General features: G+C 38.6%; 1 long non-coding RNA gene across 1 annotated transcript in view; it reads right to left on the bottom strand.

Moving 5' to 3' along the window:
- The window catches only part of LOC141740147 (uncharacterized), a 95,958-nt gene extending 83,754 nt beyond the window's left edge, over positions 1-12,204 (bottom strand). The window contains exon 1 of the long non-coding RNA XR_012585895.1: positions 12,048-12,204. This is a non-coding gene — a long non-coding RNA (uncharacterized LOC141740147). The remainder of the gene's footprint in view (positions 1-12,047) is intronic.
- Positions 12,205-14,230: the final 2,026 nt, after the last annotated feature.

Below are 14,230 nucleotides of genomic sequence, written 5' to 3'. Positions count from 1 at the left end.
TGTTTGACTCTTAAAGTTCTTATAATTAGAACTATAATTTTGTGGCTTTTTGTTTCCTGAGTCTGTTTTTTCTGATTGTTTTCTCAATCACAGTTTTACTCTAACCGTGTTGAAGTGAGAAAATAATGTCAGAAGAAATTAAATAATAGAGACAAACTAAATCTCTGGAGTTATTCTTTTTCCAAGTAAGCCACAGCATGACCAGCAAGACTGGATGATGGCCTGGGTACCAATGAGAGTCTCTTACACCTTTAGTTTCTCTAGTTGAGATGTGGTACAGTACCAGCAGTAAATGGTTCAAGTTTTCTACCACCTAACAGCTCTTCAGAAAAGCACGGGGTGTGAGATGAGTGAATTCACTCAGCAGGCATTAGCCACCATTGAGGTAACTTCTTTTGAACTGATACACTGAGTTTCCTCATTTCCAGAAAAATGGTGTGGGAACAGGCCAGCAAACACAGTATGGGGGTGGACTCCGATAAAACAGAGCTGATACGAAATTTAAAATTTTAAGGCATTGTTTTAAAACTTCTTCTAGTAGACTGAACAATTAAGAGCACAGGTGTTTGTGGTGGTTGGGAAGGTTTATTCTGGACACCAGCCAAGAAATGGAAAGGAAAAATTTATGGTGTTCCTTAGAAGGAAAAGCACTTTCAGTTGTAGGTAATGCAAAACTGTGGGTGATACCATTAGAACAAATGAATGTAGTGGATCATAGTAGATCATGCTATTCATCAAATAATTTTGTTTCCTACATATTCCCTACATGACTGAAATATGCACATCCACTGCTAACATTTAGGAAAATTCTGGGAAAACAGAGATGCCTCAAAGTATCTGTTTACAATCACCACCTTCATTCTTAGCTATATTGGTGGGGAGATAAAATCCGGAGTCTAGGACTTTTCATGGTCATGTCTGATATTAGACCCTAGCTGTTTCAATTGCAGTATTGTCATCAAATTTGGAAAACAACTGGAAGCCAGACCAGGAAAATATTGTACTTAATGTGAATGTCACTTCATTGTGCAAAATTTAAACCATCTTATTCCTGAAAACCTTGAAAGTATTTGCCCTACGTAGAAAAAAAAAACAAAACATCAAACCTTTGGAATAGCCCAAATGAGAAACAACTGATCCAGCTGAAACCAGCTGAAACAGCTGCTTCTTGTCATTCTCCATAGCATTTGGGTAGTTTAGGGTAACTTTTTATACATAAAAACATTATCTTGCCATCAAACAGTAAAAAAAGTCTGTGCTGGGGATGAATATTTTCAAAGCTTAAGACAGAAGGCATAGTCTGATGTAGAAATATACATTGTATAACAAAAAAAACATTCAGTTCCTGAGAGCCAAAGCCATGGAGTGAACCTGTGTCCCCAACCAAAGGCCACCAAACTTTTTTCTCCGTGTACCTCACCATTTTATGATCTGGATATCAGCCCAGCTGTTGTTGAAATGTCGGTCAAGAAAATCTTTTTCTGCTAATTTATGAACTTACCTGCTTGTAAATGTAAGATTTACATCGACCCTCGCCACCCTGATGGGTGTTGTTTTCATATAATCATAGAACGGTAGTAGTTGGAAGGGACCTTAAAGATCATCTAGTTCCAATGCCCTGCCCTGGACAGGGACACCTTCCACTAGACCAGGATGATCCAAGCCCCATCCAGCCTGGCCTTGAACATCTCCGGGGATGAGGCACCGACAGCTTCTCTGGGCAACCTGCTCCAGTGCCTCACCACCCTCATATCACCTAATATCTAAAAATACACAAACAAACTGCATCAAAATCACGACAGATCTCACGCCCAAGTGCCTAAACCATGGAATATACTTATTTTCTACCAGTGACTTGGGGAACAGCAATACGCATCTCAGGCTACAGGCCAGTCTCTTCATCCCACCCTCAGTGGGAAAGGACATACATTTTTCAGGTCCGTTGTTCTGTTTTTTTAAAAGATGGGCATGCTGATAATACAAGCGTGTCTGAAGATATTCAGACATGTTTGGACTTGTGTCTGGGAGGTGGGTATTACAGTCAGACTGCTAGCGAGGTGGTCAAGGGAAGTTGGTAAACACAGCCTATCCCCTGACTCTCCCCACACTGATGAGTCTAATACCTCAGAAGGTTTATTCCATAAACATTGAATCCTTTAAAACAATTTGCAGGAAAGTTAGATTATCAATGAGAAACTTTAAACCTCTAAGACTGCTACTTGACAATTTGTCACTCAACTTCAGCAAAACTATAGGGGAAAAGCACAATGAATTAATGAATAGCAACAAATCCCCATGACAACATGTTACTTCATTAAAATTTTATCAGCATTCTTCCTAAGGAAAGCATGCCTTCTGTTCTATGCTGAGTTTCTTCTACAGTGTTTTACAGACAATTCACAGCATTCTGGTGCTTCAAAATTAGTTCCTGTGGAGAGTGAGCTACACACAGACTCTAGATTGTGTCACACAGCGGTCTCCTGGGTGCCATGATGAAGTTTTGCCTACATTTTTTCTGTGTATCTTATGCCTTAAACATTAATCAAGCATTTCCCAACTGCTTTCTTTGAGAATAGGTTAATTAGCTGCAAATGCATCTCTCTGTTAATTTTCAGCAAACGCATTAAACTGCATTTCATAAATATTTTCCTAGCAACAAAATAAAAGCTTTGAAAGGAAAATGTTTTCATTGCTTTCGCTGGGGCTCTATCTTATGCTTTTTTTTTTTCTTTTTTTTTTTTTTTGTGTGTGTGTGGAGATCCATAAAACATACCCATTGCTGTTCAGTGTATTTCTCAGTTCTGGATGTAAGTACAAAAAAAGAAAATAATAAAAATGTTTGCTAGATATTGTAAGCTTGCCAATATAATCTTAGGATTTGATACAAAAAATTCTCCTGCTCAGAAACACTTAAAGTATCTGCTTGGAAATTCAAATTATTTTAAAGAGGAGAAAAGCATAGATCAGGAGAAAAAAGCCAAAATTACTGTTAAAAATAAATAATAGCTTATATGCATATTAGTAACCTGCTTATTTTAATAAACATTTCTCTCAGAGAATTACAGTCCATTTATTTACTGCGTGCGTTTGGCTCTAACAACACCTAACAAGAGAATATCTGTTCCTGAACACTTTGTAAACCAAAGAGCTTTGGGATGCAAAGGCTGCAGGGAAGGAAATTCATTCCTGGTTTTTCACCTGTGAACTAAAGTGTCTGACACAGAGATTAGGGTGGTGAAATGAGCAGCTAAAATCCTGTTTTTTCATTTTCTTAGTTATGTAGGAGGAGGCAGAATTAAGTGGGCATCCAGAGATTCACTACTTCTGATGTAAGATTTGAAGTTTCTTTAGCTTTTGATAGTTAGTTTCTACAAACCAAAAAAGTTGCAAAAGGAAGAAACCAAAGCCTCCTACTTCCAGCCAAGTGCCTGAACTGCACGTCTCTGTCTTTTCTCCTTATGGCTTCATGAATCTTGCCAGTCTTGAGCTGTGGTGCTGTAGAAAGCATGTAGAGATCTATCTACAGAGTATCACAATGATGAAAAAATTCTGCTTGGATGAGGAAATTTGTCATAACCACCCTGCAAACCAAGGAAAGTCTAAAAACAAGGTTTTCTGCCTTCTGCACGACCAACCTAGCCACTGGGCTATTATGCTAATTATTTTTACCCTGTACTGATTTTAGTTGTATTTATTGCAATCTTAGTAAGTTAGGCTTGATTCTGAGCAAGCTTACCAACGTGAGTCCCTCAAGTGACTGAGTGGAATAGATAAATTCATCTTGAACCTAAACCTTTTTCTGGAAAACTAGTCTAGCTGGTCATGGTCAGTTCAGAAAAGCCAAGGTCCTACTAGGCACTTCCAATGGCATTGCTTGATTACACAATGAAGCATATTATGTGGAATGCAAGTGCCAACAGCACCTTTTCTTAGGTTGCAGCACTGAAGTAAGGACCTGGCTGGATCTAAATGTCACATAAGCTAGCGTGACATGTCCAGATAACATAAACAATAGGTACCAGAGATCACAATGGTTAGTAGATGTCTGCATCTCAATGTTTGATATCCATGTTCATTGGGAAATGTTTTCTCTTCACCCATTGTTTAACTTTCTATTTTTTTGAACTTTTTTTTTTCCCAACCACCTGCAATCCAGCTAAAACAACGTATGTATATAGTGACCACCTTCCTATGCAGAGTATTTAACAGAAGAAATACAGTGCAGTCCTGCTTTTTTCAATGGGAGGTTTACATTGACATCAGCGAGCTCTGGTTCAGGTTCTGTAGAAGTCTGTTATATGATCTCGGTAGGATAAACATTGACAGAAGCATTGAATCAGTTAATTAAGGAAAGTGAGATATGTCTTATCTGAAATCTTATTTTAAAAGAGCTTTAGTAGTAGTGTTTCCTCAATTACAGCTTTGTACACTTTTTGGTTATTACAATTCATGAGATGTCATCCCATGACTCATTTTAAAGTAACAAATCCAGGCCCAGCACCTTACAGATCCATTTATAACTACTCTAATCTTAACAAACCAAACACAGGATGCCACTACACTTCTGCAAAAAGAGATTTCTTTGTCCTTTTCCCGCAATTCTATTTCCTTCTCAGCTTGTCTTATTTCCCTTTCTGCTCAAGAAAAGATGAGTGTTGGATATTATAGGATAGGTGGTAGTTGTACACTCTTGTGACACCATCATGAAGAAGCTCTAGAGTTCCAATATCTATTTGTTACTTCCTGGACTTGTTTACTGGGACCCCCAAGTTTATTTTGTCACAGTTGGATAAAGATTCAAGCATCTCATCATTATGGATTTCAGCAGTTAGTAGACAGTATGAGGATCATCTGCAGATGCATTTTTCTACATTAGTTATGCAACAACTTGACCTTATGAGAACTTTTATCAAAACCTCTTTACTTTGTCAGTAACTCCTGTTCTTTTCAGTTTCAGCAATCCCAGTACAGATGCACCATCCCTTTACTTCATTATTTGCATCAGGGCTAGAAATGTAAAAATAGCTACTGTTAGGTGGCAGCAGTTTTCAGAAATACAGATAATGCCAGGTTGCGGCCAGTAGGAAATTGAATATGATGTGCTTGATACACTTACTGCCATGCATGCATTTAATGATATTTCAGGGTTCAGCAAGCTGTGGCATAAGTGTCAATGATACATTGTGAGCAGATTTCAAATGTCATGAAGCGGGGTCAGGAGCTGGGAGTCATGGTGCTCTGAGAAAGGGCTCAGTGGGAGGCAGGTGATATCAGGCTGCAAGTTACCTTGTTACCTTGCTCTCTTGCAGATGACAAAATACAGGACAAGGGAAGTGGTAGCTGCTGTTGTGTTGAAAGACAGAATTTCCTGTTGTGTTTCTTTTGGCAGAAACATCTTCAAACTTGGGGAAAAATTCTAGTCAAGGACATGAACCTCCACAAGACCGTCGGACAACTAAATACAACATATTTTTCTAGACACTTCAACCCAAGCCTCTGTTTGTGTGAAATGTCTAACAATATTTGGCCAGATGATAGAAATAAATCATGATTCTGAAATTACAGCTATCATTACCCATAACCAAAGCCAAATAGACAGTGTGTTATTCTTGGAGAAAGCAGAGGGAAAACTATTTCCTTTCTTCTCTTCCTTTCTTTTTCCACTTCTGAAGACATCAGCAACTTGTGAATTAAAAAGCAAGGGGAGGTGGCTTTGAGCAGGATTCAGATAAAGCTGTCGTGGGGAGCATGTGGTGCTATTTAAGTTCCTTCTGAACTCTGCCTGCCTGTCTCTGTCCTGTAGTCTTTTTGAGGCAGCTTTTGTTAAAGGCGAGTCATGCCAATCAATCCTGGCAGGTGGTCTTTTTAGTTCCAGGTGTTGACAACAGGTATTTACTTTGGTCTCCTATATCCTATATCACAAAGGGAGATGGTGAATTCATCATTTGTTGGCAGAAAGATGATAGATGACATTTGCTGGCTCAACATTCTTCATGCGACCATCCCCAACAGACGTTATTCCAGTTCATGTGCCTCTCAGTAAGGAGTAGCTGCAGATTCAGGACTTGAAAATTCATTGTCCTGTGCAGAGTGGTCTCTCCACCAGCATGCATACTTCAAAGGAACACAGTGCTCCCTGGTTCTTTGTATTTTGTTGTAACGGAGCTTTTCATTCAGGTTCTTTTAATTTACCCCTGAGTTTTAATGAGTTGCACTCTATTCTAATCTGAGTCATTTTTATAGAAATCTGATGGTGAATTAGAAACAGATGCATCCCTCCCAGACATTTCCTAAAAACTACAAGATGCTTAAAAAGAATCTGCTTGCTAGTGTCTAGGAAAGGGCCATTGGGGATTGATATATATTTGTCTACCTTTATTAAATTATATTAATTATCTGAGAGCATGAAATATTCTCAGTGCATGTTCTTTTTTATTTTTCTGTTTGCTTTTTGTATGCCATGTCATGTTTGCCAGATGTTTCTAGCCAAATCTCTGAATTAAAATTTTAGCAATCAGAACAATGCTTACAACATTCCTGTTCCCATAACTGCTGGTTTGGACATAAGTTGCATTTATTTAGCTTATATTTATTTACTTATTTATTAATGTATTGTGGCTTTTTGTTGATGTTTTTAGTGTTGTTGTTGCTACAATTCTAACATGAGCAATGTGAACACGGGTCTCTGCCTTTATGCATTCCAAAGCAGTTTTGTTAAATAAGTGATACGGACAACTAACTTTGTAAACCACTAAAAGTAAGCCCAAAATTCATAGAATCATAGAAAATTCCCTAAGAACTTGACTGTTCACATCCTGTCTTTTGGAAGAAGCCTTCCCAAGGGAAAATGGCAACAGAGAAAGACAACACTGCTAGGTGGTGAAACTAGAGAATTAGAGGAAAATGAATAAATGAGAGGACTGCTCTCAGTGATCCCATCCAACCAGGACCTATAATAAAAAGAAGAGAAGAAAATAAATATTTTTTTAAAAAAAGATCATCTGGTCTCTGAAGTTCTTTTCTGTATTCAGCCTCAAAATTGCTAATACTGACCTTTGTTCACCTGAAGGAACAAAACACTTCTTCATCCTTGCCTGGATGATAGGACAACATGTAATTGCAGTGTCCCAGTAAAGACCAGAGCAAGCATTGTGACTCCAAGAACTACATCTCTAGACTTTGCTCAAGAGCAGGTATAGGCAGTTGATCCACATCTGTACTAGGAAGCAGCCGCTCCCCACAAGACACAGGTAATTCTCTGCCCTAAAAAAAGTGTAGTACCCAAACTGGCTGTTGGGTAGGGTGGCTGGAATAGACCCTCAATCCATGATCGGGAGCCGTTGGGTCAATGCCAACTGGCCAGTGGTAAAACTATGCCAGAGTCCATATTACAGTTTTAACAAAATACTTGCTGGTACTTGACTCTCTGCCTTACTTGTTAATTTTATTAATACAGAGGTAGCCAAAGCCTCTGTGTTGGCTTACAAAGCTTTCAGCATAGGTGATGGAGGAAAGAGCTACAGGGTATTTCCTCTTCCTCCACTCCCGCTCCTTGATCTTGACTAGAATAGAATAGAATAGAATAGAATAGAATAGAACAGAACAGAACAGAACAGAACAGAACAGAACAGAACAGGAGTAGTACAGTTGCAAGGGACCTACAATGATCATCTAGCCCAACTAGATGCAATGTTGTGGCACAGTGCACCAACCGCTTGAATGTGCTCAGCCTCACTTGGAAGAAAAAAATTGCAAGCCAGGTTCATATCTTTTCACGTTCTCCACGTTCAGTGGCATTGCTGTCTACAGGACCCTGCCATCTTGCCTTTGGCTTCTGCCTCTCCAAATATCTCCACATCATTGCCTCACAGACTTTATCTTAGTGTCTTTTAGCCTAACTTCGTCACGAAATTTGCAGCCTGTACACCAGCCCGAATAACATAACTTTTTTGGGGTTTTATCTTTTTTAAAATATGGTTAGCATTCCTATATTGATTATCTAGAGAGAGGAAGAAATGATTGAAATGGTAGCAAACGCTCTGAAAAGATTCCTCTAAAGCAGAAAACTGTTTTGACTTTTTGCATTTTATTCTCAAGGAGAGGGCTTTTATCGACGCCAGCTCAGCACCTTGGAGAGAAAGATGATATCTTGAAAAAGACTTTTAAACCCCGAGGTTGGCTGTGGGTGTATTTTTTTTTCCTTTTTCCTAGACTTTGTAAACACTTTTCTCCGTGAAAGTAATGCACATAATTGTGGGATCTTCTGTCTTTTTCTAAGCAATAGTGTTCAAGTATTACAAATCCCCCCACCCAAAAAGCTTATTTTTCCTTTTTTCTTTTTTTCCGCTGTTTTTAGATGGAAGTTACCCGGTTAGGGAATAAAAGCAGAACACAAAGATGTCATTTTCTTTCTTAAACAAGGTCAGTATCCTGATAATAAGGGCACTTTAAAAGCTTGTCATTGTGCATGCGTTCATGGGGGAGAAGGAGCTGATCAATGTCCTTTCAGGTTTTCAGGTTTCTTTCTAGGACTTTTCCTTGGGTTCTTTTCTTTTTATTTTTTTCCCTTTAAAAATGAAATAAATATTTTATTTTGTAAGGAGGAAATAAAACATCAGTTACATTGCCATATTTTAGCAAGGAAAATCAATCTGGTCCAGGTCTGAGTTCAGGTTTTTATTTTTTACCTGCAATAGCTAAGAAACATCTCAGCAATATTTTAAGAAAGAAATATCTGGTTACTTGCTTTGCAGGCACAGATTGGCCTCCAGTCCTGCAAACTATGAGGCAAGGCTTCAGTTTTATCAAAGTACTACTTAGAGAAGCCATATCATGAGCACTGTCAGTCAGACTCTGGTTTGAAGCTCTTCTTGGCAGACAAGCAACAGAAAGACAGTCCTGGTTTTGCCAATGGTGGCATCACAAGATGAAATTCATCTTTCCTAGCTTGGTCTGTAGTGTGGATGCTTCCATTTTAGTCAACTATCCTCAAATTCCATAGGGGTCAATGGAAAGAAATTATTCCAACATCACATTTTATTTCCTACTTTTTCTGCCTCACCTTTACTCATGACCACATAGTGCTTTCTATTTGTGCTATACTGTTAGTATCTAATTATTAGAGCAATAGAAGGTACAAATAGCCAGATTAAGACAGTTATTGCTATATCACAAGAAGTGATACTTGCCTAAAACGTATTTTGTGGTACTGTTTGTAGAAATACTGACTATTCTATCAAGGACCACGAGGAGTGTGTAAGCTACAAATACTAAGATATGTTGAATGGATTTGAAAGGTAAAGCTTGATAAAATAATGACTTATGCAAAGAGGATAATAACAATGCAGATGTTAGTGTGATTTATCTTTTCCTAGATTTTTTTAAATATACGTATCCTATAAGCAAAGCATTATAGGATACATATATTTATGTATCCTATATATAATTGCATTGTTAAGATGTGCAAGACTCTGAAATAAGTCATACAGTTAAGTGGGGCATTTTTGGAACTGCCACAATTAGGAGAAAAAATGTCAGTTGTTTCCAAATGAACTTCTGCTCTTAATTCTGCTTGAAAATACCCTACTCCAGCAAAGCAATAATGGCAAGCTGTACGTGTTAGGTCTGGGTCCTATTCCTCAAAACACCTGTTTTCAGACCTAGAACTAAACTGGTTCAAGAAAGTGTTAAGGAGTCCTCCATGGATCTGAATCAATGTCAAAATCAGTTTAAAAAAGCTTAAGAGAACTTAGCCCGGCTGAGCCGCAGACACATCCAGGTGTAATACAGGATCTCGTTGCAGTGTCACATGGGGCAATTCAAGGATGGAGCTGTACTTCTCCTGCTCCCATCTCTTTAAGGTAGATATAACATTACTTTAACATAATTTTGATGCTGATTTCATTACAGTGTTTAAAGGAAGATCAATGTAAATGTATAATATCAGCTACCTCTTATAAAAGTCTTTTATATAAGCAGGTGGTTTTGGACCTTGCCTCCAGCTATACCTTTTGATCATTTAGAAGGCTACTGATGTACCCCAGGCAACTTAGGTAAAACAGTTATTTGTACTCATTTAATGCTATACCTTTAAACACCCCTTTAATCTATTTGCAGTTGTAAAAGGCTCACAGTATGGAAATGTTTCAAAGGAGTAGGTTTAACTTCCACAATTAGGCTGGATTTTTTTTCTGGGTAGAAAAGGTTTACCTCTTTTCTCAATTTGTGCAATCATGTACACATCCAAACACACACGGTCCTCTGTTCTGAAAAAATCTCTAAGCAGAAGCTCCTCGATCAAAGGTGTGTGCTGCTGGATGGCAAGGGACTGGGTAAGGGCTGCAGGAATTTGTGTCTGTTCCAGTAAGTGCATTTCAGTGCTTCAGACAATTCAGGAACACTAAAAATGAAATTTTTTTTTACTTATCATTAAAAAAAAAAAAAAGTCAATTTGTGCTTATTTCTTGTTACTGTGGATAAGCTCCATCTGCCAAAAAAGGTAAAACACTTAATAACATGGCCAAAGATGAAAGCATCGATCCCAGATTCCTTACCATGATTGGCCTTACTAAACTTACGTCTGGGTAAGTTTGGCCCATGGCCTGCAAAGAAGGAAGAGTGATTTCATTCTTTATTAATTTATGTGATTGAACCAGTGTTTCCATTTTCTCCCTGTTTTTGTTTCCCAGGTCAAGACAGCAAACAGTGCAGTCCAGGTAAAATGTAAGAGCACTTCATACAGCTTAATAATGTAATTTTCATGTATGCTTATGTGCTCTGTGCTGTGATCAGCAATAAATGTGCACAGCAAATCCATTTTATTAATACCTTTAATTGCTTCCAGAAGGTTCTGGTGTTTTATTCTGTCAAACCAGCCATAGAAAGACAATTAGATACCAGTTAACACATTTACTGTTCTTATTGTTTTTTGATAGCAACAATCATAAAACAATAAAAGCATTCCTTCTCCATAATGATATTCTGGGGAGCCAGGTGTTCTGCATGTTAGAACAAAATTACTACCTTTTATAAATAAAAGCTTTGTATAACACAGCAGTAGCAGAAGGTGGAAGGGATGTAACAAAATAGCTACATGCTCATATATATTTTTCCCCCTTGGATTTGTTTGCGGAAACTGTATGCATATATCTATCTATGCACACAGATATGTTTACATCTAGACACATGCACACACACACGCACACACTTTCTTTTTTGAACAGCAAAAGTGGTGGTAGCTGTCTTGTAATCCATAAACAGACCCATTTCTTTAGTTTACGACGTGTATCTTTGGATACTAAACCAAACATAGCAACCTACGTCTAAGCTAGTTGTAGACCTTCCCTTCCTAGACAGTCAATGTCTTCTAAAATCAGATTTCTAAGAGACAGATGACATCAGACCCCAAATTGGCCATTTGTCTCCCCATTGACTGTGACGGAAGTCTGGTATGGTTTTATCTGCAGATGTTTGTTCTGTAGACATTTAATGTGATGCAGAATTAATCTCATTCTTTCTGCTCCTTTTTGCAAAACTCAGGACAGAAAAGTCTTTCTGAATTACTACTTACTGTAAACACTGATATCAGAAAATAATTTTGATAAGCACAATAATCTCCATCTTGAGAGCTGAGAGTAATTTCTGTTCCTAATTGTCCCATTTGAAGGCTGTTTTCACTGATTTGATAACTAAAAACTTCATGTTTTCCTAAATTTCTAATAGACCCTTTCTATCCACTGAACCTTCTTTGCCTAGAAGAGCAGTTAGATCTTATGTTTCACGGCATATTTCATTTCTCTCCCCCCCATTCTCAAGTATTCATCAGAATCAAAGATAAGATCAGAAGTAGAAATTGATTTAAAGGATGATGACCAATATAAAAAAATGCCTCGCAGAAAATAAAATCAGAGTTGGCAAAATCAAACCAAGTGAGAACTAGAAAAGAAATTAAAGCAATGTAAAAAGATTCATATGAAGAAAAGAAAAAAGTAGAGTGAGATGTGAAGATGGGATGGACATAAAGGTACGAAGGTGAAAGTATTGTTTACCTCAACCACCACCCAGGTTCAGTCAGTCCTCCTTGCTCAGATGCACGTGTCTTTCCTAATGGATCTTCTTTCTATAGCAACCCTTTTATTTGACAAAACCTAATCCAAACTTGATCTGCCACATGTTTGCTCATTGAATTTGTCAGAGAAATGTGCCAGCTCTAAAAGGAGTAACTGAATCTTATTGGTAAGTTTTTTTGTACTTTAGCTTTCATCTGGGAGCTAGAACTTCTTCATAATGATTTAGTTCATAATAACATTTTAATCTTGGAAATTTATGTATTGCATAATTTGTAACCATTTTGTAACCATACTGCAATGTAAAATAAATATATATTTGTTTGTCTGTAGGTTATGCACATGTATGTTTACAGAAAACACTATGTGTATGAAATAATTCGGAAAAATCTCTCTGTATTCTCATAGCTCCTCTTGACAATCTATAAGGGACTTCAAGAATTATTGTGCCGATAACTCTTTCATCTTTCTTCCCCTGTGTGATTTTGACCCAGACAGCTTCCCTTTCACCCAAGATATTCTTTCTTGTTTCTTTACTGTTGCATTAAATAAATCAGCACCCCATCACCTTTAACTATATTCTTTTTGATTTTGAACACCTCACTCCTGTCAGTTCCCATCTTTCAGTCTTGACTGCTGTTTCACCACCTTCCTGTCACCTTGCAGTACTCAGATTCACAACCTACACCAGAAATTCCTGCTCCTTCCCTGGAGATGGAGGTTGCTTTTATGGCTTACCCTTGAAACTCTTTGTCTTTGTCCAGCTTTCCATGCATTTTCTAAATGATCTTTCATGGCTCAAGTTCTCTGCTTGTGGGATTAAGGAGAAACAGGAGTGACTACATGTCATCTATTAGTATTTCCAGCTGTCCAGAGTACAGCCTGTCCTCTTAAACTGTGCAAGCAGATCTTGCCTGTGGTCTATAAAAACTATAGCAAACAGCCTTTGATGATTGAGGCCAGAAAGTTCCAAGCATCTGAATCCTGACAATTAGCAATCCACATGATACAACTCCTCCAAGACTATTTAAAATGTAGGTCTTGCCAGCCTTTGCACTATCAACCCAACAGGCTACACTGAGAGCAAGTTTCCTCAGTAAGTTTGTGGACAACACCATGCTGAGTGGTGCATTTGACACACCTAAGGGATGGGATGCCATCCAGAGGGACCTGGATTTGAGAAGTAGGCTCATGTGAGGTTCAACAGGGCCAAATGCAGGGTTCTGCACCTGGGTTGGGGCAACCCCCAGTATCAATACAGGTTGTGGGATGAAGGGATTAAGAGCAGCCCTGCTGAGAAGGACTCAGGGGTACTGGCGGGTGAAAAGCTGGTCATATGCCAGAAATGTGTTTTTACAGCTCAGAAAGCCACCCATACCCTGGGCTGCATCCAAAGCAGTGTGGCCAGCAGGTCGAGGGAGGTGATTCTGCCCCTTTACTCTGCTCTGGTAAGACGCCACCTGGAGTACTGTATCCAGCTCTGGAGCCCCCAACATAAGAAAGACATGGACCTGTTGGAGTGAGTCCAGAGGAGGGCCACAAAGATGATCAGAGGGCTGGAGCACCTCTGCTATGAGGACAGACTGAGAGAGTTGGGTCTGTTCAGCCTGGAGAAAAGAATGCTTTGGAGAGACCTTATTGTGACCTTTCAGTACTTAAAGGGGGCCTACAGGAAATATGGAGACAAATATTTTTGCAGGCCTATTGCAATAGAGCAAGGGGTAATGTTTTTAAATTAAAAGAGGGTAGATTTAGATTAGATATAAGGAACAAATTTTTCACAGTAAGGGTGGTGAAAGACTGGCCCATATTTCCCAGAGAGGTGGAAGATGCCCCACCCCTGGATGCATCCAAGGTCAGGTTGGATGGGGCTCTGAGCAATCTCATCTAATTGAAGATGTCCCTCCTCATTGCAAGGGGGTTGGATTAGATGACCTTTAAAGGTCCCTTCCAACTCAAACTATCCTATGATTCTATGGTTCTATTCTATGAGAGCTCTCTTCACACCTCTGCCCAGCTTTTTCTCATAATGAAAGCCAACATTTTATATTTTTGCTCTCACAAAAATCCCCTCTCGGATGTTACGATTACCATGTATGAGAATTATCTTCTACTCAGTACAAAGGATATTGAACTAGACAGCTTTGGGGTTAAAAGCATGACCT

Source organism: Larus michahellis, chromosome 3 (assembly GCF_964199755.1).
Source record: "Larus michahellis chromosome 3, bLarMic1.1, whole genome shotgun sequence".
NCBI lineage: Eukaryota > Metazoa > Chordata > Aves > Charadriiformes > Laridae > Larus > Larus michahellis.
The sequence above is the reverse complement of the archived record's forward strand: the minus strand, read 5'-3'. Positions and strand labels throughout refer to the sequence as shown.